Raw genomic sequence first — 24,933 nt, forward strand, 5'->3', positions numbered from 1 at the left:
CACCATCAGACTTGGGTAAGCTTAGTTATTTGAAAATTTTGTCCATATATATTATGCATGTTTACTAACTTTATTTTTTTGACAGTTCTCGCGCGAGGTGGTCACGACGATGGCACGGTGCATAGATGCCTTCTAGAGCCAGCTCGTTCGGATGAGGAACGTGGCTACATGTTGTCGTGACGACGTTGTCCAGGAGGTAGTTTCCTTTCTTATGTTTTTGCATTACTGCTTCTATTTTGCATGTTTCTGATTTTAGTTTCTTTTGCAGGGTCAGCCCATTCCTTCTATTACCCGTACGAGACTTGAGGTGCGGAGGGAGTCGGCGAGGTCTAGCTCGAGAGGTCGCCGCACTGGTTCTAGTGGTCGGGGCGGTCGTTCTTAGGGTGCCTGAACCGAGGCGGTAGAGGGCTCAGGCTCTTCATCTGAGGGTGCACATGCTGCGCCGGTAGGCCAGGGAGAGGTTACCTCGGCTCTTATAGGTGGTGGGATGTACGAGGTCGACTCGTCATCGCAGCAGCCTCCGTAGCCTCAGCCTCAGGTTTATCTTGGGTGGACGGGTCCTGTGCTTAGTTTTCCACCTCCCGAGGAGACCGGAGCTAGAGCCGGAGCCGGAGCTAGTGGAGAGGTTACTCTTCGTACGGTACAGTTTTATGAGATGATAGGTGTACGTCCCCCGGCGCCGTAGTTTGTTCCTATGCTTTTTATTATTTTATTTTGACTTTGTATAGAACTTTGCCTTTAATTAGACTCATTATCTAGACACGCTTGTATATACATATTACTGTGAGTTTATTCAGCATTTATCATGTTTCAAAAAATTCCGTCATTTTTATTATTGATGGAGGGTATCCGACTTTCTCCCCCAAAAAGAAAAAATGAAAAAAAAAGTAAAAAAATATTGGATTTATAAAAACTTGAAAGTGGAGCTAAAATAAAATCTGAAAAAATAATATAGTTCATATAATAGTTATATTAATTAAGAATAAGAAATAAATATAATTTAGAAATAAAAAGACCGTAAAGTCATTGGTCAGACTCGAATCAGGCCAAAAAACGCGGTTATTGGAAAGCTCGTATAATAAGACACGTTAGCGCCACCTGGGTCACGCGTTTTGATGTAGCGTCAGGCGCTACACTTAGCGTTTGGCGCCAGGTTCTGGCGTCAGGCGCCAATGTTTGACGTCTGGCGCTGATAAGCGCTGACTCCGAATCCTTCCCGGATTAAAACTGCGCCGATTTTGTGTATAAATAGCCCCCTGCCCAACCGATTTTCTTCATAATTTCAGCAGATTAAATATATTCTTAGCTTTTAGAAAAAATAACAATCATGTCTCTAGTTTCTAAAAGTTTAACGAACTTCACTACTGAATGGTGTCGGTCTCTTACTGCCTAGGAGAGAAAAGAGTTAGATGTTTTTCACATGGGGGGTATTTATGGTGTCAAAGGGGTAGATCTTGATTTAGACTTTATTCATACTTCCCTAGAATATTGGGATGTGGATACTCATTGTTTTAGATTAGGGTATGATTAAATTAGCCCTTTACCGGAAGAATTCGGTGCTATTTTAGGCTTCCCTGCATTAGATCTTGTAGTAATCCCTTGAATAAACGAATATTATTATAAGGATTTTGAACGCTTCTTCAACTTAAAAGACAAAGATCTAACAAAAATAGTAGATGGTAGCATACTTAATTTGAAGGAATTTGCTCGCCATTATTTTGATAGACCTTATTATGAGTCTTTTCATGTTTATAGAAGAAGGGCTTTTCTTTTCTGCATGCTTAATCAATATTTTCTCACTAGTGGTAAAACTAATGAGGGTCAAGCTATTATATCCATTATATTAGAGCAGATTGAATCTGGGAGAAATCCAATGCCATTAATAGTTGGAGAGACTATGCTTAGTCTTGATGAATTAAAGAAGAATCCAAAAGCAACTTTCCGAGGCTCTCCAATTTTATTACAGGTAGAAAAATAATATTTTTAATTATAGAAATCAAAAATATATTTTTGTATAGTAATAATAATTTATTTACATTGATTTTTTTTTTTAAAGATGTGGCTAATGGAAAGAATGGAATTAATAAGCCCTCCAGACAATATTGAGAAGTACACTCCAAACTGCTTTGTGAGAAGGAAGAAACGCTTCTCTAAGATGGGGCGCCACGAATGGAAGAAGGTCTTTGAGTCTTGCAATTTTGCCATCAAGTGGGTCATCCCTTGGTGGAAAATAGAAAACATGGTTGGTGTCAACAAGCAGCCTTTCTGCCGTCTTCCAAGCTTGTCCCGAATGACTTTTTATTATCCCTGCGGGGTTAAAAGGCAGTACGGACTACTTCAAACAATTCCTTCCGGGGATCTTCGTCGTCCCTATGAGTTCCCTGTCTCTCAGGAAGTAGACAAATTTGATAATTATTGGAGCGCTAGACCTTTATGGGAAGTGATTACCCAAAAGGTTCCTCCTTCCTTGCCCAATGACGTGAAAAGGTGGCTTCTGAAGAAACCTTCAAAGGACTTGAAAAAAATCAAAGTAAAACTGATGTGAAGAGTCGTCTAGGTGATAAAGTGATTCCTGTTAAGGAACGCTTGTGTTTAGGGTATTTTTACCCTAGACACGTGGACCAATGAGGGGTCGCCACGTGTCGAGCTTAGGATGGCCCATGTGGCTCAACATCCTCTTGACACTTGGCTCCCTCAGATTTGTTTCCAAAATGGCGGCCTTCAAAGGCCCAGATTCCTAAGCACGCCGTAAAACGGCGCAGCCCACTAAAATCTAGGTCAAGTGACCTAGATAGGGGCGCATTTTCCAACGACCCTATAAATAGGGAGATATTTCCCCACTTTGGGGGACACATTGAATCATTAATTACACCCTTATTCTCTTACATCAGAGAAAGACCTGAGCTTGGAATCCGAGCAGATACCCACCTAAATTTCCGTTCTCTCTATTCCGTTTCAAGTTACTGACTTGTGCGTCGGAGGCGGAGCACCACCCAACCGGTGTCTCCGTTTGTTTTGCAGGTAAAACTCACTGCGAATCAGTCTTCGTGTTGTAACTCTCCCAAGGGACAAAAACACCCAAAACATTTGGCGCCGTCTGTGGGGAGAGTACCTCGAAGATGGTTCAAGAGTCTGTACCACCCCCTAACCGTCTGGGTGAAGACCCAGAAGTTTTAACAGACCATGAGGATAAAGATCCTCAGGTCAAAACTTTTACAGCCGGAGACGGCTCTCTTAGAACTAAACGCATCCGGCCTAAAGACACTCTGGAGCGGGGTGCTTCCCAGGCGGGTCCAAGTAGACCCCCTGGGCAGCCGGAAGGAGCAACCCAAACGGCAGCTAGATTAGCCCCTGTCACCCGAGACGAACTCATGAGGTTCATGACGAGTTTCAAGGGTGAAATTACAGAGCTGATCACCAAAACCAGGGCTGGCCCAAGTAAAGGTCAGTCGGCGAAGAAGACTCCTCCAGAGAAGGGGAAGTCAGTCAGAAACCGGCAGCCCACTCCCCATCCAAAGGAGAAGGCAGCCGGGACCATTGATTGGTAAAAAATTCTCCTTCCTAGAGGGAACACCAGTAACACTCGCCGGCCTCTGCAGCCGGTGAGAAGTAAAAATTCAACTCTTGATGCCCAGGAGATTATTAACCGGAAGAGAAACCAATCGCTGTATGAGTCGGCTTCAACGTCGAACTTTCCAGACAGCTTCAACAACATCTCTGCAAGGAGTGCACCCTCCTTGCATGAGAGCCAGACAGGCGGTAATACCGTCCATTCTGGCCCTCATATGATTGGAGCCGTCCCGTATGTGCCTACTCAAGCTTACGGGCAGTATCCTCCTCACTTCATGCAGCCGGCCTTCTTTGGGGGTCAGGCGGCGTATCCAAATGTCCAGCCATTGGACTGGCAGCTTCGCCTCGGTGAAAAACCTTCTGCGTTCACTCGGGAGATAATCGAGGCGGCTCTCCCGGCCAAGGTTAAGAATGTGTTGGTAGGTACCTATGATGGTACCACCAATCCGGAAGATCACCTCATGGCTTACACCAACCTTATGTATCTGCAGGGGTTGGATGATGCCACTTGGTGTTGATGCTTCCCGGCTACATTGAAGGGCATTGCCCAACAATGGTTTGGCAACCTGCCAGCCGGGTCCATAGACAGCTTCAGGAAGCTTGCCTTCCTGTTTGCTTCCAAATTCTCAATGAACATCCCTGCTAAGAAAACAAGCCTTGATTTGAGCATTGTTAAGCAGGAAGAGAGAGAAGAGCTGCGCTCATATGTCAGGCGGTTCAACCTGATCAAAATTCAGATTCAGGGACTGTCTGATGAGGTAGCTTTTACAGACTTTTTTAAAGGTCAGAGAGACGGGTTGACCTTTAAGTTCGACCTAGTCAGAAAAGGGGCTTTCACCCTACAGGCGGCCCTGAGGGAGGCGGGAAGCTACATTCAAGCGACCGACCTCTGCTCGCCTGGTAGCCAGTCGGACTCTAAAAAGTCTGACAAGCAGAGAGACAACCGGCCTTCTCAGCCGGCAAAAAAGAAAGAAGAGAGCAAGAAGAGGAAAGAGGTCTGGGCGGTTAGTGACTCTGACCAGCCATCCCAGAAGACGAAGAAAGAATTTAAACCGTACGTCCCAAATTACGAGTTTAACAAGGACTTCAACTCCATCCTCATGGAGATAAAGGACTGGTTGTCCCTTGAGAAGCCGAATCCAATGAAAAGTTCCGTTCAATCCAGGAACAAAAATAAATTTTGCCAATATCATGAGGAAGTTGGCTATGACACCAACGACTGCTTCAGCCTACAGCGGACGTTGGACCGTCTGGCTGACAAGGGGATGCTGAAGTCCTATATTTCCAAGTCCCCAGCCGGGGCAAAAAAGAAAAACAAGGGTCAGTCCTCCAAGACTACCCCCCAGCCTGCTAGTAGTTCGGATACCGACAAGGAGCCGGTCTAGACTATAGCAAGCGGGTTTTCCTGTGGCGGCCCTACCATCAGGGGCACCAAGAGCCATCTTCTAAAGATGGACAAAGATGATGATGAGCAGGCAGAAGTCAGCTCCTCCTTCCCAGACGTCTTAATCACTGAGAAGGACAGGGGCAGCGTCCGCCGCCCGCATGATGACCCGGTGGTCATTGAATGTAAGGTTGCCAACCAGCTGGTTGGACGAATCCTTATTGACACTGGCTGCTCATCAGACATCATCAGCCTCCGGTGCTTGCAGAAGCTGAAATACAATATCAGCAGCATGCTTCCGGTCACCCACCCCTTGGTTGGTTTTGGGGGTGGGATGGTCTACCCAGCTGGAAGAATTGATTTACCCATCTGGCTGGGGGAGAAAGGCCAGGGACGACATATTATCGTCAGATTCTTGGTCGTTGAGGAGTTGACCGCCTACAACATTATTTTAGGCCGGCCAACCCTCAACGTAGCCAAGGTAGTAATCATCCCATCTCTCATGCTCATCAAGTATGAGAAGGATGATGGCACTGTTGGTTCCCTGAATGGGGATCAGAAGACGGCTCGGGAGTGCTACCTCTCAGCCGTCAGGGACACTGTAACCCCAAGTGTCCAGGAACCAATAGACCTTGACAATGTCAAGGATGCCGATCCAGCATCCGCCCCACCAGCAGCCGGTAAGAAAAGAAAGGCACCTCTGCTGGTGGAGGTGAAGAAGGAGAAAAAATAGCAATCACTGACCGGTGAGCGGTCAGATGAGCTCCGTCCCCAACCGACTGGCGAAAGCATTGATCTTGTCCTGGATAACATCCGTCCAGAACGTACTGTTAAGGTTGGGACGGTTGCTCATTCTACTTTGGGTGCAAACTTGCACCTTCTGCTGAAGGAATTCAAAGACATCTTTGCCTTTGAAGTGGAAGAGATGCCAGGCGTCAGCCCGGATCTCGCTGTCCACAAACTCGCCGTGGACCCCAAAAAGAAGCCCATCCGGCAAAAGAAAAGAAACCACGGCGAGGAAAGAAGTCAGGCGGCAGCTACCGAAGTCAAAAAGCTGCTAGACGCCAGGTTCATTCGACCTTGTAATTTTCCCGACTGGGTGGCCAATGTGGTCCTGGTTAAGAAACCGAATGGGACCTGGCGCATGTGTGTTGATTACACAGATCTCAACAAGGCGTGTCCAAAGGACAGTTATCCGCTTCCAAAGATCGACAGTCTGGTCGACTCTACAGCCGGTCACGCCTTGATGAGTTTCATGGACGCCTACTCCGGCTTCCATCAGATACCCCTGTGGAAGAAAGATCAAGAAAAGACGGCCTTCGTCACTGATCAGGGGCTATTCTGTTACACGGTGATGCCGTTTGGCTTAAAAAATGCGCCGGCTACATTCCAACGGATGATTAACACTGTCTTTGTTAATCAAATTGGGAGGAATGTAGAGGCATACATTTATGACATGATAGTTAAATCCAAACAGCAGACGGATCACCTTGCTGATCTCCGAGAAACCTTCACCACACTCAGGCGACATAAGGTCATGTTAAATCCTAAGAAATGCGTCTTTGGTGTTGAGTCTGGGAAGTTTCTCGGATTCCTGATTGATCAAAGGGGGATAGAGGCTAACCTTGAGAAGATACAGGCGGTGATTGACATGAAGTCACCCCGCACTGTCAAGGAAGCACTGAGACTAACCGGTTGCCTGACCGCTCTGGGAGATTCCTCAGCCGGTCAGGTGACAAATGCCTTTACTTCATCCAGGCAATCAGGAAGAAAACCAGATTTGAATGGGGGGATGAGGCTGAGGCGGCCTTTCAACGGCTGAAAGAACACCTCCACTCTTTGCCAAGATTTGTTAGTCCATTGCCTAGGGAGGTGTTATACATGTACTTAGCTATCTCAGATCATTCCCTCAGTGCCGTTCTCCTTGCTGAGAGAGACGGTGTTCAGCTTCCGGTCTATTTCATTAGCCATGTCTTAAAAAATGCTAAGCTCCGGCACCCAATGGTAGAAAAATTTGGCCTTGCCCTGTATATGGCTTTCAAGAAATTGAAGCCATACTTCATGGCCCATCCGGTGGTAATCTACACCGACCAGCCCCTCAAGCGGCCAATGTCTACCCTGGAGTCATCCGGAAGAATGTTGAAATGGACTATTGAAATGCAAAGTCTTGAAATCACTTTTGAACCTAGGAAAGCAGTGAAAGGTCAGGCGTTTGCCGACTTCATTGTTGAAATGGCCCGACCGGTGCAATCGGAAAATCTTGACGTTTGGAAAGCAGTAAAAGGTCAGGCGTTTGGAAAGTGTATGTAGACAGAAGCTCAACAAAGAACAGATGTGGTGCAGGAATTATATATGAGTCCCCAGAGGGGGACAAATTTGAATATGCACTGCGGTTTAATTTTCAAGCCTCAAATAATGAGGCAGAATATGAAGCCCTGCTAGCTGGAATCCGCATGTGTAAGGCGGCAGGAGCAATGAAGTTTGACGCCTATTCTGATTCACAGTTGGTCGTTAGCCAGTATGAGGGAACATATGAGGCAACTCATCCGGCTATGATGAAATATCTTCAGGCAGTCAAGGAAGAGACTGGGGCACTTGAGGAATTCCGTCTGAATCAAGTGCCCAGGTCTGATAACAAACAGGCGGATGCCTTGTCCAAATTAGCTTCATCCGCCTGCTGTGGTACTCCTCGGTCAGTTTTTTGGGAAGTTCTTGAAAAAAGAAGCATACATGAAGAGCCCATTGGAACCTTAGACCGAGGCTCCACTTGGATGGATGCCATCCGGGCTTACCTTTCAGACGGCACGCTCCCTGATTCACCACAGGAAGCAGCCGTCCTGAAAAAGCGAGCCACAAGCTTCGAGTTGAAAAATGGAGAACTCTTCAAAGCAGGATTTCTTAAACCCCTGTTGAAGTGTGTCACCCCAGAAAAGGGGAAGGAAGTTCTCAAAGACTTACACTCGGGATTCTGCGCCTCTCATATAGGCGGCAAGTCCCTAGCCGTAAGAGCCAGACGACATTACTTTTGGCCCACTCTTGAGGCAGACGCCAAAGAGTTGGTGAAGAAATGTGACAAGTGCCAAAAATTTGGCAAACTTATTCACCGACCGGCTACTGATCTGACGGCCATCCACAACCCAATCCCGTTTGCAAAATGGGGAATGGACATTCTAGGTCCTTACACGCCTGCTCTAGTCGGAAAGCGCTACATCTTGGTGGCTGTGGATTACTTCACCAAGTGGGTGGAGGCTAAGGCGGTCAAAAACATCAAGACCTCAGACGTAATTTCCTTCATTTGGAAGAACATTATCACCCGGTACGGGGTACCTATGTCTATGATGTTTGATAATGGTCCTCAGTTTGAGACGCCTCAGCTAAAAACTTGGTTGGGAGATCAGGGGATCTCAAGCTATTTTGCATCTGTTGGCCGGCCCTAAGCAAACGGCCAAGTTGAAGCCTTCAACAAACTCATCTCAGACGGCATCAAAAAGAAAATAGAAAGAGCCGGTGGCTTATGGGCAGAGGAATTAATCCATGTCCTGTGGGCCATCCGGACAACAGCGAAGGGGGCAACCGGCGAAACCCCATTTCTCATGGTATACGGTGCTGAAGCCGTTTTGCCTATTGAGCATTATGAGCCGACTCTCAAAGTTTTTGTCTATGATGAAGAGGCAAATTGGGAGGCCATGCGGCTGGCATTGGACTCCCTCCCGGAGCGTAGGGGCAATGCTGTCCTGCGCCATGAGATATACCGTCTGAGGATGACCAGAGCCTATAACAAGAGAGTGCACAAGTGTCCTTTGAAAGTTGACGACTTAGTGTTACGGAAAATGGAGGCAACCGGTAGGGCCAATGAGCTGGGAAAGCTAACTTTAAATTGGGAAGGCCCCTACCGGATCTATGAAGAAGTAATGGATGACACCTACCGCCTGGAAACTCCAGAAGGCAGGCGCCTGCGTAGAACTTGGAATGTAGACAATCTAAAAAAGTACTACTTCTGAGAATGTAAACTTTTTGTAAAAAGTGAGTCAATTAATGAAGATTCAGACTTTGTTTGCAAAATTGAGTTATCGTTTGATTATCCTTCCGGGTAATATCCAGGCGGATTCCCCATCTACCTAACTAAGTTAGACACTTAGTGAAGGTTACATTTGTTTATCCGCCTGGGTAATACTCGGATCTCTTGTTTATTTAAGTTTAATACTTTGTTTATTCAACTGCCTGACTATCTCCCTGGGTAATACTCAGACGGATTCTCTATTTATCTAACTAAGTTTGATACTTAGTATGATCAAATATTTGCCAGTCCGTCTGGGTAATACCAAGACAGACTCGTTTGCTTTAAAAACTAAGTTCAATACTTAGTGTAAATTCAATACTCTGACTAAAAACTAAGCGCAAAAACGTTTAGTGGCTATACAACCGGTCTCAAACAAGGCCAAAGGCCAAAATGGCCGGATGGTTGCTCATTTTATAAAATCGCCTGTCCCAACATGGACAAAGGCGTCCAGCGACACCCCTCCGGGTGCAATTTTCGCAGAGAACGGACTATTTGTCGGTTCTACCCATGTAGACGGCAAAAATTGAACGACCAAATTGGTCAACTCATAGCCGTCTGACCAAAATAACCTAGGAAGAACGAATAAGTTTCCAGATACCGGATGCCCATAGGCATCAGTCGGTCATTGATAGAGATTCTTGGGTTATTTATTCCAAAGTTGCACTCACTTCCCCTATTGGGGCAAAGGATTGTGTAATGGCTACGCGTTAACCCCAGACGGAATATAACCGTCTGGGTAAGAAGCTCAAAGCACCCGCTTTTATGGCCGGCTGTGCACTTGGTTTGGGGCAATCACCATTGTGATTGATTGGCCTAAAAACACTCCATACTTCTCCAAGTATCAAGTGTTTTCAAGCCAATCAATCAGCCTGACATAAAACCAATCACACAGCCGCCCAGGGGCAAGAGCACCCGGATTGCAAATTGCCGGCTGCTTTTTTAAGTTAGGCAAAATACTATAGAATTGTAAACAGAGGAATAAAAATTCAAATCGAAAAAACTCAAGACGTATATAAAATCCGACTAAGTCGGAATACTTCATTTATATTGAAATGGCACAAAGGCCAGAATAATTGTTAACCGGACACATTCGATGAAGAAAGAAAGTGGAAATGTTAATCCAACCCCAAAAAAGATAAAACAAAACACGGCATGCAAGCCGGTAAACAACATTGATTGGCATATTGCCGCAGAAAGGTGGGAGGCTCGCCTAAGGCTGAGGCGGAGTCTTCTCCGGCAGAGTTTGGCTGGCTTGGCCCTCTTGATGATCATCCGCCGACTCCTCATCATCCGAAACTTCATATCCCTGCTCAGCAGCCAGTCTTGGAAGCGAGGCGGAGGAGCATCACCCAATTGCTGGGCATCATACACCTTAGTGGCATAATCATACCTCAGCTTATAGACCTCAAAGTCAATTTCTTGGTAAAGGAGGCCCCAGGTGATCTTCAGCCGGGCCAAGTTGTCCCGCTCATTCTCCTCGGTCAGCCAGGTTTGCTCCTTGGCCAGCTCATCCGCCTGCTTGTTGCGCAGGGTCATGAGCTCGAGCTTCGGGCGATCATTGTCAGTCCGGAGTTGGGAATTCTCTTTGTCAGCATCCTCTAATGCCTTGAGATCAGACTTGGCATCCTTCAGCTGCTTGTCAAGGTCATTAGCCCGGCTGTTAGCTTCATCGTTTGCACCCGTTAAACTCCGGATCAGTTCCTCCTATTTCAACTCTACTACTTTAATCTTTAAATTACACATATAATCAGAATGTTCAGCAAAGTTGAGGTTTTCTAGGGCCCTCCGTTTGGCGTCATTTACCTCTTCCTGTTTCCGCCTGAAGGGGCCCCGGAGACTGTCCACTCTCACCATGGCCTGAATCAATAACGGTCGGTTTATGAGTTAGTCAGAATAAAGATTAAAGACATCAAGGTAGAGGAATCATGTACCTCAGCCAGAGAGCCCATTATCCGGTCAAAATCCACGACCTGCAGATCAGGTATTGAGGCCTTCTCAAACCGGGTGAGGGTCCTCACCATTCGTTTCGCGAAGCTGGCGAGATCCGGCGGGTTAGGAAACAGATCTGCATCAAAAGTAGTTCTTTCTGAGATAGAAGCAGCGTAGCTGGCATAAATTCGTTGCCGGCTGCTGGCTGACCCTTTTGAAGAATCAACCTTAGTCTTAATTCTCATAAAATTAAGTGGCCAAGGTATTTCAATTCATTCCTTACCGTGAACTTCCAGATGGGTCTCTGGCTTGTCCTCCCCCCCAGCGGTTGCCGCACCGCCTGCAACCTTAGGTGGCTCGCCACCCTTCGAAGCCATAGAGGCCTCCGGCGCTTTCTGTTGTTCTGAGCTTTCACTCAGTTTCTTCAAAACAGCAGGGGATTTGCCCCCAGTCGTTGGACGACAAGATTGGGCAGAACTTTGCTTCTGGGGGGGATCCTTCCTTGCGGCTTTGGCAGCCGGAGCCTTCTCCAAATCATCTCCATGCCTCTTGAGAATCTTGGAGAATAATCGAGGGATTCTCTTGGCGGACTCCTGAGAAAGAAGCAAAATATAAGTATACCCAACCGGTATGTTAAAATATATATATATATATATATATATATATATATATATATATATATATATATATATATATATATATATATATGCAAACATAAAGTCAGGTGGTCTTACCCCGCCTTTCTTTGTAGCCTTGACGACTGCCTTTTTGACAAGGGCCGCCTCCTTGCGCAGTAGCGCCGCAAATTTAGCAGGAGTCTTATTCTGGTCAACCATCCTCAGGGCTTCTTCTGCAAAAACAATAATGTCAAGTTAGAAAGAATTAAGGCAAGTTTGCAATAAAAATAAAATGACAATCATTCCGGATGAGAAGTATTCTACCCTTGGGAAACATCGTACTCAGTCCGCAGGCGGACAAGAAGCACTCATCTTTGAAGAAGTCCGGATGGGGGATCCAGTTCTTGGGAACTATGATGTGAGTCCCAGCCCCCATGGGCTCAGTTGTTGTCTCAAAAAATCCTGGCTCCATGATTTGCTCCCGGGCTTTAGTAGATAGTTCCGGGAGAGGGCATTTACGTCCAAGAAGAGTCGGCTCAGTATTGTACTGGCGTAGTGTCCGGTTGTGTCTTAGGGTTGGAGAGGAAATCAAATAGAACTTGTCCTTCCACCCGTACCACTTGGACACTTTGTCCAAAGTCATTAGATATTGGGGCAGGGTAGTTAGCGTATACCATGCCCCATGGCCGCCTGGAGCCTTGCTCAAGTAGTGCATATGAGCGAAGGCAGAGAAGCTGGGGTTCAAGTTTTGGAACTCGCAGGCGGCAATGTAACTTAATATGTTCACCCACGAGTTAGGGGTGAGCTTGCCAAACCCCCAGATCATACCCCTTAAGGATTTTCCTAATCCCGGGGTGGAGGGGGAACTGGAGGCCGACTTCTATTACCGCCTCATAGCAGATGAAGTAGTCATTTGCATGGTCAATTTCATCCCCCAAGGCCATCACAGCATCAGCCGGAGGGACAATAACTTCCCAACCCTTTCCAAATGGATGTTTCTCTTTAAAAGCCCTAAACCCGCTATTAAGAAGGGCAATGTTACTCGGCACCATCCAGGTTCTTTTGGGGTTGGGATGGTCAGCAACTTTGGGCGCTGCTGATAGTCAGCCGCGAAATCTCCTTGGTCAGAGCCGGAAGATTCCGCTCTTGGTCCATGGCCGGCTTCAGCGTCGCCGGCTTCATTTGAGGAGGCGGCTCCTTCGCCGCCCACCTCTCTTACTCCCGAGCTCCCGGAGGTAGAGGGAGCCTCCTCGTCAGATCCGCTCTCCTCCAAATTCCTCGGATCCCCTTCCGGGAAAACCTCATCGGCAAGCACTCTCATGGTGCGCCGGCTCTTAGACCGCCTGGTCGTTTGTTTCGTTCTGGCCATTGTGTCCTGCACAGACACAGAGAGGGAGGAATTCGAAGATGAGCATATTGGTTCCGACAGTCCAGAAGAGGCACCCTGTGTTCTAGACTCAGCCGTTCCTGGGGATCGGCTGAGTGTCCTAGGCAGTGCCGAGTGGGTGGATTAGGAACTCATTTATGTTCTATTATGAAAGCCGGGTATACAGGCGAAAAACGGTATGAAAATTGAAAAGGAGAAAAGCTAAAATGGTACAGGCGGTTACCTTGCTTTAACTCTGGAAAATCTGAAAACCGCTACAGCCGGTGAACCGGGTGATGAACTTCTAGCACTCGGAAGCTTGAAAACTCGCTGATTATGCAGGCGGGAGCAGAGAAAAATCTCTCTAGAATCTCTTTTTTTCTCTCTCTAAAAAGTCAATGTAAATGTAAAGTGTGAAAAGGAGGGGAGGTAACTTTCTATTTTTAGAAAGTAAAAGTGGGGGGAAAATTTTGATTTGAAATTCAAAATTTTACCCCGTTACTGCTCACCTATGAGAGGTGGACACGTGTCACAGGCCCCACGTGACATGCACGTGCGACCTGTGAGGGGCAAATGTTTAGGGTATTTTTACCCTAGACACGTGAACCAATGAGAGGTCGCCACATGTTGAGCTTAGGATGGCCCATGTGGCCCAACATCCTCTTGACACTTGGCTCCCTCAGATATGTTTCCAAAATGGCGGCCTTCAAAGGCCCAGATTCCTAAGCACACCGTAAAACGACGCAGCCCACTAAAATCTAGGTCAAGTGACCTAGATAGAGGCGCATTTTCCAACGACCCTATAAATAGGGAGATATTTCCCCACTTTGGGGGACACATTGAATCATTAATTACACCCTTATTCTCTTACATCAGAGAAAGACCTGAGCTTGGAATCCGAGCAGATACCCACCTAAATTTCCGTTCTCTCTATTCCGTTTCAAGTTACTGACTTGTGCGTCGGAGGCGGAGCACCACCCAACCGGTGTCTCCGTTTGTTTTGCAGGTACAGCTCACTGCGGATCAGTCTTCGTGTTGTAACTCTCCCAAGGGACAAAAACACCCAAAACAGCTTGGGTGAAAGAGTTGAGTTCGAAACACCCAGAATGCCTAGGAAGAAAAGTTCTGCGAAAGATAAAGGAAAAAGGAAAGCTAACACTACAGAGAAGAAGGCTTGGATAGAAAAGAAGCATGGGGTCCTAGCTAAAGGAGAAACCATTTACTCCAAAATTAAATGTAGGTCCTCTAAAGGATGCCTACTAGCTAAGGTTATGGTAAAGAAGAAGACGCAGATAAGAATTGAAAGAGGGAAAGAAAGAGAAGAAAGATTAGAGCATTGTTTAACTTTCAATTATTAGACTTAGTTAATTTATTTAAGCTTTATTTAAATTCCATCAATAATGTAATTTATTTTATTAATGAAATTCCAGCTTTTTAATTAAATTATTTACTTTAAATTTAATTTATTAAAGCAATTAAAACCAAAAATTTTAATTTTCCAAAAAAATTTTAGAGTACGGAAGTCGAAAATTTTCCGAAAAGCACCGAAATATTCCCAGATACTTTACAAAAAGTTGGCGCCGCAATCTTGCGACTGGCGCCAGCTGCGGCAGTCTGGCGTCAGGCGACAGGGATTGTCGTTTGGCGCTAAGGTTTATCGGCTGGCGCTAGAGTTTTTTCTATGACGCCAATGTTTCGTCAATAATCTGTTGAATTTTTTATTAAGTCTGGGATGCGAGGTTTGAAAAAAAAATAAAGTGGTCGCACCCGTAAAGGATTGCCTACGTATCCTTTCTTAAGGAATCAGGCTAAACGTAGCTCTCTTGAGTGTCCTACTCAAGCGATTATGGGTAGTATTTTTTAAGTTGGTCAAGATTTGTCATGTTCGAGAACTCATTGCCATCCATATCAGTTATTTTTGCTGCACCTCCTGACAGGAATGTTTTGACAATGTAGGGCCTAGACCAATTAGGTCTGAATTTTCCCCTTGGATCTAAAACATTTTTCCTTAATGCTTTTAACACCAAATATCCTACTTTGATGTTTCTTGTCTTGACCTTCTTATTAAAATGCCTAGCCATTCGAGTTTGGTAACATTGTGCATGATGTAGAGCTTCTAGTCGTTTTTCATCAAGTAGAATTAGCTCCTCATATCTTGCCCTAGTCCATTCTACTTCATCGAGTTTGCTTTCTAATGCGATGCGTAGAGATGGAATCTATAGCTCGACAGTTTGTACGACATCCATTCCATAAACCAAGGAAAATGACGTATTTCCTATTGATGTGCGAATTGACGTGCGATAACCCCACAATGCGAAGTGAAGTTTGTCAGGCCAATCCTTGTAATTTTCCGTCATCTTCTCGATGATAGTCTTTAAATTTTTATAAGTTGCTTCGACTGCTCCATTTGCCTGAGGTCTATAAGGAGAAGAATGATGATGTTGAATACCATATTTTTGTAGCAATTCTTCACACTCGGTTTGAAAGTGAGTTCCATTGTCACTTATCATTTCATGTGGGACTCCATATTGACAAATAATATTTCTTTCGATGAAGAGTGCTACATGTTTCGCAGTTATTTTGGCGTACGACTGTGCTTCGACCCACTTTGTGAAGTAATCAATTGCCACTAAAATATATTCGTGACCTCCTGTTCCTGGGGGGTGATTTTGCCGATGATGTTGATTCCCCATGTGGAAAATGGCCATGGCGACGTGTGGGTGTAGAGAAAAGATTGAGGAACATGTTGTAAATTAGCGTAGATTTGGCACTTAGGGCATCTTTTTACGTATTGATGGCAATCCCTATTCATTGTAGTTCAATAGTATCCTTCTCGCATTATCTTTTGGGACTAACATTTTGCCATTTACGTGAGTTCCACAAATTCCTTCGTGGACTATCCTCATTGTTGTTTGAGCATCCCTTTTTCCTACACACAAGAGAGCTCGACCCTTAAGTACCCTTTTGTATAGCTCGTTGTCTATGAGTACGTATTGGGAAGCCAAGAGTCTTAATGCTCGTTTTGCTCTTTTGTCAACGTGGGGAGGGTATTCTCCTTTGGTGACATAATTGAGTATATCCGTATACCACGGTTCTTCTTCTTCTTCTTCATGGGTCACTTCATCATCCTCTATAGCTTGAATATAGGCCGGCTAATGCCTTTTTTCCATAGTTAGAGGCATTTGCTCGATTTCCGTAGGAATCCTAACCATTAAGGCTAGTCTTGACAAGGCATCAACAAATTGATTTTCTTCTCTAGGTAGATATGTGTATTCTACCTTCTGTAACTGATTAGTTAGGGTTTCCAGATAAGTTTGGTAAGGGGCTAGACTTTTGCTCCTTAATTTTTACCTTTTGGAGATTTGATTGATGATCAATGAAGAGTCTCCGAATATCCGTAACTTTTTTACTCCCAATGCCAAAGCTGTTTCAAGGTCTACCACGCACGCTTTGTATTCAACAGCGTTGTTGGTAATGTCAAAATCAAGCTTTATGGAGATTGGAACATGCTCTTCTTTAGGTGATACTAGTAATACTCCAACGCCACATCCACTACATGAAATTCGACTTTGGGCAACGACTAAACTCGAAGCCCAAAACCAATATCTCGTCGCCCAAAGTCTTGGGCGACGAATTCGGTCTAGACATGGGTCCGATGTCCAAAGGTCGAAGCCCATTACATATTGGGTGACGAATTTGTATTTCGTTGCACAAAGGTTATTTTGTGCAACGATCAAGTTAGTTGCCTATGTGCTGTTCATTTCGTCGCCCATAATATTTTGGGCGACGAACAATTTCGTTGCCCTATCTTTAATACGTTGGGCGACAAAGTATTTTTCGTTGCCCATAATGTTTTGGGCAACGAACTTATTTGACACCCATCTTTTCCCCAATACGTGTTATGTCGTTGCCCATAGTACTTTGTGCATCGAAGTTACTCATTGTCCATATTAAAAAACAAACTAATCTGAAAATATATTAAAAAACCAAACATTTTGAATAAAGACTATATGAAATAAATTTAATTTATAAATAACATACTAAGAAAATGTGTAAATTATAAGATAATCCCACTTTGTCAACAAGGTACATGATCCTTTAAAAATTAAATAACATAACACTAATTACAGACTTAATTACATCGACCCCTTCTCAACGCTGCTCATATATATCACCTTCAATAGTTGCGATCATCCATCTTTCATTGCTAGCCCATGTTATTCCTATGTAAGTGAAACATAAGTTAGTAACATCAAAATAATTATTGAGAGCATCCAAAATTTTAGAATATAAATCATGCTCAAAATCTCAAATGAAACTTTAATTTAAAGAACACTTTTGTTCTTTAGATTATTGACATATAGTAAATTTATTCAAGTTTCCTGTTAAACAACAACTTCAGATTGCATAGTTTGGCTCATAAAAATGACCTCCGTATTAAGAATCATTTTATGCTATATTACCAATGGTAATTTACCATCCATGCATACTAACAATGTTTTTTTGCCCATCACTCTCAAAACTAAATTATCTCCCTTTATTCCTCCATTAAGCTCGCAAATGCATTGAAATTCTAACAGGAGTTTGTTAAATATGTACATCATATGCATTAACGATCTTAGCACTCAGCGTGTGGACCTCTTAAAAAATGTTTAAGGGTCCTTGGTTTTCACATATAATTAGATCAATCCTATAGTAATAACTAGAATTTTGTTAAATCGAACTCTATATAATCACATTTTGGAAGGTTTGATTAACGAATACATCATTTACGCATATAAGGAGAACTATATATAATCCTTAAGGTACTGCAGAAGTGGCTGTGGCTCTAGTCTTATGTTCTAAGCCTTATCTGATGAGGACGATGATTACAGGAGAAGGCGCGGAAGGCATAATCTGCACAGAAGAGATGGCAGGGAGATGCAAGAAGAAAGAAGAACCTATCAAGATTCTCGTTTTGATATATCAGAGGGGAGCAGTGATGGTCAGGGATATGTAGCTGCCATAAAGAGAAGCTAAAAAAAGAGGGCAAGAGAGAGATTGTTTATAGACCAAGACAACAAAAGTAGAAAAGTTGATGCTACTTCTTCCAAAGGCGAGACTGTAGAGGGAGGAATAAGTGACAAATACCATAAACACAAGAATATAAGCTCAAGTAGGCAGACTGGAGTTGTAGAGTCAGCTCATGAATGTCGCCACAATAAATTAAAGATGACAAATTTGATGTTGGAAAGAGTCCTTATGGAGAAAAGAATTATGATGAATTTAATAGGTATAAAGATAAATGTGTCATTGCAAAGAAAAATGAAGCAGCCTCCATAAAAGGATAAGACACGTGCTAAAAAGGATGTAAGAAAAAGCTCAAAACTACATAAACAATCAGGCTCTACAGAGACAAAGAGTGATGGGGATGATGATAGACATCATAGACGTAGTAGATAGAGAGTCAACACCTGAAAGAGCCCACAAAAGGCCTGATGAAGAACGTATGTTACATGTTTATAGAAGTGAATTCTATTTCATTGCATACTCCATCCAAATATTCAGTATGCTTGCTTCATAAACTTCATAAAAAGCTACTAGACACTACCAAGAACCATGACAACAACAACACGCAACAACATATTGTTTTGATTATAACTAAAAAAATATATCTCAAATACAAGATGAGAAAGTGTCATACCTAAGTTGTTCAAACATTTTCATCATATCGTCTCTGAGCTTCTTTTCACGTTTTTGAGCTTCTATGTTGATTCTAGATACAGTCGCTTTAAGCTCATCATTTGATGCTATAAGCTCTTAATTTGAGGTTTTAAGCTCTTCAGTAGATTCCTTCAGAGATTCAATTTGAGATACAAGTGCACCCTCACGTGTTGCGGCATCCTTTTTTAATTGTTGAATCTTAACTGATAATGCCACTCTAACTTCATCAGTTTCTCCTTCAACTCTTCTTTTCTTTGGTGGACGAGCTCCAGGACCATGTCCCTTAACATACCAAGACTTTGGTTTGAAAACCTCCATGTATGTTGCTTTGACACTTAGTGTATCTTCACCATGCTCCTCCACTTCTTTTTCATGAAGGTTTCTAAGTGCTTCATAGTCTTTTTCAACATTAGGTTCAAATCCCCTATCTTTATTCCTAAAATATTAATTCATGCACAACAAGAAACAACTCAATTCAATCTATTATATAATTAAAAAAAACTTATATAAAAAGATACTAAAAAAAACCACCAAGGGAACATTAAGTACTTTTTAGTTTTCTCAAATAAGGTGATGTATAGAGGATCCTGCTGAGTTTCAAGAGAATTATCTGATGATCCTTCATGTTCTTGACTACCTTGAGTTTGTTGCACATTCATCTGCATTGTTGATAAGCAATGACAAATTATACAATGAAATGTGATCAGTGCTCAAATAATAGTAACAGTCCAAAATCTAGCAGAACTTATCTACCATGAAATAATTCATTTTCCATTAAGCATAAGTTAGTTTATAAACTTTTTCTGAGATTTTCCAAAAGCAGACATGCACCACTTTAAACAAATTATTATATAAATCAATGAAAAAATATAGAAGTCGTACCAATTCATGGAAAATTCTTGCGGTAGACTTTGCACCATTTGCAGGAGTTTCAGTTTGCTTAAGCTTATTTTCCGTGTTAACTTTACTAATACGCTACAAGCCACAAGAAAATAAGCAAAGCACTCGTTGTTAATAAGGAAATACAACCTCAGTTAACGATTAAGTAATAAAATTAAATAGAATTTTACCTTTTGCTTCTCATCATTCCAATACTCACAAACTAGCCATGTCCATTGGTTAGCGTCAATAGTATCAGGTCTACTGTTTATAGCATCTGTAACTGGCTTGTTTCTAAAGTATTGCTCTTTAAGCCTAAATCTCCAATGTTTGTACAACATGGAGCACTGAAAGCTTAACGCTTCAGTAACATTAGCACCAGCAACCATATCAGGTAAATCATATTTACTCTATAAACTAGTTATCAAACTTGAATTAAAATGAATATCCATGCATGCTCAATTCTATCATACATTTTACTGGTGTTACATACTTAAAACTTACCGTGATCTTTTTATATAACCTTTCTTTTGCACCTGAATCCATCTTAGACCAAAATCTGCATGAATGTATAGTTAGAGTCATGAAATATAATTATAGGATCATATATTAAAAAAGCTTGTTAGTTATAAAACATACAAAGATTTAAGGGGACAAAATTCTTTCACCCAATTGCTACAGTCACATGTGAATTCATCAGCCTTTTCGCCAACCACACGTCGAAGCTCATCCATGAAATTGATCTTAATCTTTTCTTCAGAATTAGAATTTCACACTCTACTTGCATATTTCTTACCCCTAGTAGGCCCACGCCGCTTACGATCAGGAAATTTAAGTCGAAGTTCAGCTTGTTCAAGCCTTCGTTTCTCCCGATATATCAAATTAGACATAGTAGCTTGTTCATTGGTTGATGCTTCTTCGTCATGTTGTTGCATCTCATTTTGTTGCTGTTGTTGAGCATTTTGTTGTTGTTGCTCCACAATTTGTTGTTGCTGCTGCACATTTTGCTGTTGCCCTGGCACATTCTGTTGGTTTTGTTGCTCCACATTCTGATGTTCATGTTGCCCATTGTGTTGTTGTTGATTTAGTTTTTCGTTGCACTCGACACTTGTCTTGTTTTACGTTGATGCCCTGCATTTAGTTGTACTTGCTGGAATACCATGATTTTCCTATTAGAATTTCTTATGCAAGACATTAGTAATGAAAAATTAAAATTTCATCAATTCAATTACTAAAATAGGCATTAACAATCTACTTGTTATAATAATCACAAACAATCAACAATTTGCTAATAAAATAAAGTCAAACCACTAATGTATTAAAAAATTTATCTAAAACCCCTAATAAAAAAAAATAGTTTTGCAAATCACTAAATACGAACTACAAAGATTTGATAGCAGATGGTTGTAGCGCCCAAAAATGCAACAATCTTCACTTGTGCTTGGTAACTGCAATGATATAAATACAATACATTATAAATATAGAGAAACATGAGATTAAGTGACTCATTTTCATCCTTTAATTTAGAAAACACCAGTTACCAAAAACTAAGAGGTTGAATCTTCAGAACTATCGCTTTCAAATTCTTCATCTTCAAGATCCTCATCCAACTCATGCATGCTATCTATGTCTAGAGTGTCCAGACCATCTTCACTATCCTCTTCACTTTCTTCTTCTTCCTCATATTCATTCTCCAGAGCAAAATTGTTAGTAGCTTCTAAGATGAATTCCGCATCAACCAACTCTGGTTCAACATCATCCCTAACCATTGTGATTTCCTCATCATTTAGTGCAACAAATTCTTCAAGGCTGGTTGCCCCTTCTGCCACATAATTACATAGTGATTCATTTTGTTCAGTGACTTCGTCGTTAAGGAAATCAAAAAAATTCTGAGGGTTAGCTTTAATAACATATATCCAATGATTATTGGCATGAGATGAGATATAGAAAACTTGTTCCATTTGAGAAGCTAATGCAAAAGGCTCATTAGTTTGCAATCTATGAGAAACATTGACAAGTGTAGATCCAAATTTGTCCTTTTTTATCCCTCTTGCGTCACTAAATACATCAAACCACTTACACTTGAATAATACCAATTTAGGACTTGTTCAGTTTTGCAGGGCCTCATACTCTAGCACAATAACCTCTTCTAATGTCCCGTAAAAGTCCTTCCCTCCACTCTCTACATCCCCTTTCACAATAACACCACTATTTTGGGTTTTTCTATTTATTTGCTACTTTTTAGTGTGAAATCTAAACCCGTTAATAACATATCCATCAAAAGTCAAAACTCTCTTCATTACACCTCGTGCTAAGCACAATAATTCTTCTGAAACTCGGTCATCCTTATCATCCCAAATTTGTGTAACCTAGTTTTTAAAGGTAAATTTTTTTAAAAAAAAATGAATATATATGTGCTAGATTTAATGTAATAATATATTAAAAAGTAAAACACTATCTTACTCTATTCTCGAACCACTTGCAGAATTCAACGTCTTGATGCCCTATATTGTTCTTATACTCCCTCCGTCCCGGTTTAGTTGCAACGGTTTGACTGATGCTGGATTTTATGCAAAGTAATTGACTTATTTATTATAATGTATGTAAGTTGGTAGTGGGCATTTTTTTATTATAGCTAGTGGAAGTGGGCCATAGCATTTTTTTGGGGGTGGGGGTGGGGGGGGAGGGTGGGGTGTGCTGTTGGATACACGTGCATCTAACATGTGAATCCAAAAAATTTGATTCCTTTTTTAATTTTTGCCGGCAAACACCATAGTGGTAGCCACTACATCGAATTTTTAAATTGACGTCCGCTACTACATCGAATTAGCTTTGGAGCTACACACACAGGAGTGGTAGCCACTTCACGTTCTGGAGTGTTAGGAACAACTCACTCTTCGTGCTCTACCAAAAAAAACGCACTTGGAAGAAAAACGTCCGGTGGAGTAGTCACTTCACACTCTCGAGTGTGGAGAACGTCTGGCGGAGTTTCAGGAACTATTGAAAATGGCTCTACAGAATCATCGACCCAAACCCCAATTACATCAGAATTGGGGTAGATGAATGAGCTTGATCTTTGTTTTTAGCTAAATCAGGATTAATTTGATGTTTTTCAGTATTATCCATGAGATTTTTTCTCAAATATACAGTAATTTGTTTCATGATTTGGGGAAGAAGATGAATGGAAAGAACCTTGAAAATGGGTTAAAATAATTTTGAGTGAGAAAGTGAATTGCAAAAGTAAAAGTAAAATAAAAAAAAATATATGAAGGAAAGAAAGTGGCCTGTGAAGTGAAATTAGATCAGGGGGTACATATGGGTAGGGGGGGTGGGGGTGTAAATTTTTTATCATTTTTTTACAAAAGTGAAATAATAGTGGGCCATTGATATTTGAGATAAATATTAAAAAAATAGTGGGACCATACCTTTTATAGAAATGTTGCAAGTAATTTGGGACGGCCTTATAAGGAAAGTGATGCAAGTAATTTGGGACGGAGGGAGTATTCACTAAAAAAAATAGTTAGCAACACATTATTTCATAATTATATATTATTATTTCACGTACTTACTCAAAAAAAGGTTCCACTTCTTCACAATTCTGCAAAACATACAATTGATCTTTTCTCCAATCTTCAATACTCAATTGCTTCAAATTTGCCTTCCCTAGGGGCTTGCCAGTGGTACAAAAAATTGAAAGACTATAAAGTTGTGGATCATGCATGTCCTCATTTCGATCTAAACGATTGAACTGAGTTTCAATCTTAGAAAGATATCTGGCACAGAATGTCAAAAATTCTTTTTGAATATACCCCTCTGCAATTGATCCTTCAAGGTGAGCTTTATTCCTCACAAAAGATTTAAATGTCCGCATTGCTCTAATAATAAAAACTGAAATTAGTGTAATAACATATACTTTTATATTTAGCCATTTAGATTAAAAAAAACATATTGTACCTTTCAAATCGATACATCCAACAATAATGTAAGGGGCCAGCCAATTTTGCTTCAGTAGCTAAGTGTATGGGAAGATGAATCATCACATCAAAAAAAGCTGGAACAAATATACGTTCTAGCTTGCATAATGTGATAGCTATATTTGCTTCCGTTCGTTCTAAGTCTACTACCTTTAAGGTCTTAGCACATAGCTGCTTAAAAAATAAACTAAGCTCTCTTAAAGTTTCTAAAACTTTTTCATCTAGGACACCTTGAAAAGTCGGGGTTAGCAAATCTTGCATGAAAATGTGAAAATCATGAGTTTTCATTCCTAAGAGTTTTCCATCTTAAAAAGAAGCACATCGAGAAATGTTAGATGAATAGCCATCCGGAAAAGCCAATTTCGATAAAAATGTGACTATTTTCCTCCTTTCATTTACGGTCAAGTTGAAAGGGGCTCGTGGAATTTCATATTTGTCCCCTACTTTCTTCGGTCAAAGATCATCATGCATTTTCATGGACTCTAAATCCAACCGAGAGTTTAAGGTGTCTTTTTTCTTTCCCGGTAAGTCAAGCATTGTGCCTAATATATTTCACATACATTTTTTTCCACATGCATTACATCTAAGTTATGTCAAACTAATAGATGTCTCCAATAAGACAATTGAAAAAAAACTCTTATCTTTTTCCACTGGTGAACAATATATCTTTCGCCTCTCTTCCGTTTTCATTTATCATCTTTTCGAAACTCCACATTTGGGTATCCATGTAGCTGCTCCAAAGCATCATTCCCTGACAATGAATTAGGTGGTGGGCGCCTTTCAACTTTCTTACCAAAGAATCTCTTATTAAGCCTCCAACTGTGATCGGGTTCTAAAAATACACGATGACACATATAACACCATTTGTGTCCATGTTTCAACCATTAAGAATTTGTATCTTTGTGGAAATTAGGACAAGCCATGGCTCCTTTAGTGCTCCAGCCAGAAAGATTGGCATATGCAGGAAAATCACTTATTGTCCACATTAGCACTGCTCGCATATTAAATGTCTCCTTAGAATGGGAATCAAAAGTTTGTACCCCAGTCTCCCATAGCTCCTTTAATTCATCTATCAGAGGTTGCAAAAATACATCTATGTCATTGCCAGGAGACTTAGGGCCAGGAATTAATAATGATAACATCATGTTGTCACTTTTCATGCACATCAAAGGAGGTAAATTATAAGGTACTAACATCACTGGCCATATGCTATATCTACTACTCATGTTCGCCGTAGGTTAAACCCATCACTAGCTAAAGCCAGGAGTACATTACGTGCATCCGCAGCAAAGTCTGGATATAGCTCATCTAAAGACTTCCACGATTTTGAATCTCTTGGGTGTCTCATAATCCCATCATCACCAAAATGCTTTTCTTGTGCCATCTCATATGCATTGATATCTTGGAGCACATAAACATTCTTTGGAGCCTTGGAATAAGTGGAAAATGAC

Source organism: Chenopodium quinoa, unplaced genomic scaffold, assembly GCF_001683475.1.
Source record: "Chenopodium quinoa cultivar QQ74 unplaced genomic scaffold, ASM168347v1, whole genome shotgun sequence".
Taxonomy (NCBI): Eukaryota; Viridiplantae; Streptophyta; class Magnoliopsida; order Caryophyllales; family Amaranthaceae; genus Chenopodium; species Chenopodium quinoa.